The sequence below is a fragment of the Rattus rattus genome, chromosome 6 (genome assembly GCF_011064425.1).
Source record: "Rattus rattus isolate New Zealand chromosome 6, Rrattus_CSIRO_v1, whole genome shotgun sequence".
In the NCBI taxonomy this organism is placed as follows: Eukaryota; Metazoa; Chordata; class Mammalia; order Rodentia; family Muridae; genus Rattus; species Rattus rattus.
The window spans coordinates 21,500,173-21,501,832 of record NC_046159.1 but is presented as its reverse complement, the minus strand read 5'-3'; the positions used below and the strand labels follow the sequence as shown (position 1 = coordinate 21,501,832).

Genomic DNA, 1,660 nt, shown 5'->3' with positions numbered 1-1,660 from the left:
GAGAAGTTGTTCAGATAGTCCAGTTCTATAACTCTGTTCCGAGTTCCAAAACTGTTGAGACTGCCAAAGACACGTATCAGTTCATGTCAGGCACAGTCCTTATAGTGCCTGTGGAGCCTCAGGAAGATCATTGTTGAGGACAACATAAGATTTGTGAGAAAAAACAAGTAATTACAAGGGATTTTTTGGGTTTTTTGTTTTTGTTTTTGTTTTTTTTATTTGAGGACAAAAAACAACCTGTTTATTTCAATGTAATTTATATACAAGTTATAAACTCTTCCTTCTGCTGCTCAGAACTTTTCCAGAAAGGTCTTCATTTCTGCTTTGCTCCTGTTTTGTACGAGTAACGTGAAGTTACTGTCTGTACTGGAGAGGTTGTAGTTGACAAACACCTGTTTGCTGGTCTTCCTGGCTAAGCGCTGAGCGACGCCGGCCAGTGGAAGTCATTTCAGAAGTGTCTCCAAAAAGGCAGGTGGACACAAGGATGGAGTCGAAGCAGCTGCACATGGCCACTGTGAAGTTCCGTAGATGTGGCATTGCCCCCACCCACAGGAAGAGTGAGTCCATCAGCCTCATGACATGAAAGTGGGCGAGCTGCTCCCACTACCTCATGCTGAAGTTGTGAAGTGACACGTCCACAGCAGCTGGCAGTTCCTCCATCTCTCCAGCCACCAGGCCACAGCAAGGAGACCAGGCAGGCACCTAATTACAAGATTGATGTGTTAGGATGCTCCCCATGCCCATGAGACTCCAAAATTGAGTGAAGGTTCTGTGTATAGAACCAGGGTTCATACAAGTAATAAACACACTTGTCACAAGTGTGATCCCACACATTTCTGAGCACAAATTTTTGACTCACTGTGCCATCCCTCCTGAATGCTTTGACATATACTAGAGATTCTATGCAATCCCATGTAATCAAATGATCCATGATGAAACATCACTGGAGCCTGGTTTATGCCTCTGAAGACAGTTCTGATTTAAATCTAAGCATGATAACCTGAATCAAGGGTGCCTCCATTTTATGGGAAAGAAAAGAGCTCTGAGGAGGCAAACCAGCAAGTTTTATTTTCTTGAAAATGAAAACAAGACAGCTGGCTCCCTGAGGTCTCCTGCTGGAGGGATTCGAGTTCTAGGAACAGGATGGTCTATGCCCCCAATTCTACAATGACCTTATGAGACCCACCAAGAAATACTCCAACACTGTGATCAGTGAGGACCCATCATAAAATAAGGAGAAATGATGGCCTCTGTGGTGGTTTGAATAAACTTGGCCCATGGGAAGTGCTACTATTAAGAGGTGTGGCATAGTTGGAAAGGATGTGGCCTTGTTGGAAGAGGTGTGGCCTTATTGGAAGAGGTGTGGCCTTGTTGGAAGAGGCGTGGCCTTGTTGGAAGAGGTGTGGCCTTGTTTGAAGAGGTGAAGCCTTGTTGGAAGAGGTGTGGCCTTGCTGAAAGAGGTGTGGCTTTGTTGAAAGAAGTGTGGCCTTGTTGGAAGAAGTATGGCCTTGTTGAATGAAGAGCATCACTAAGGGGTTGGGCATTGAGGGTTCCCAGTGCTCAAGCTCTACCCCCTGCTGAAGAGGGGTGCTCATAGCTGTCCTCATTCAGACCAAGATGTAGAACTCTCAGCTCTTTCTCTAGCACCATGACTACCTGC

General features: G+C 45.5%; 1 pseudogene; it reads right to left on the bottom strand.

Moving 5' to 3' along the window:
- Positions 1–228: 228 nt before the first annotated feature.
- Positions 229–660, bottom strand: LOC116904586 (annotated as a pseudogene).
- Positions 661–1,660: the final 1,000 nt, after the last annotated feature.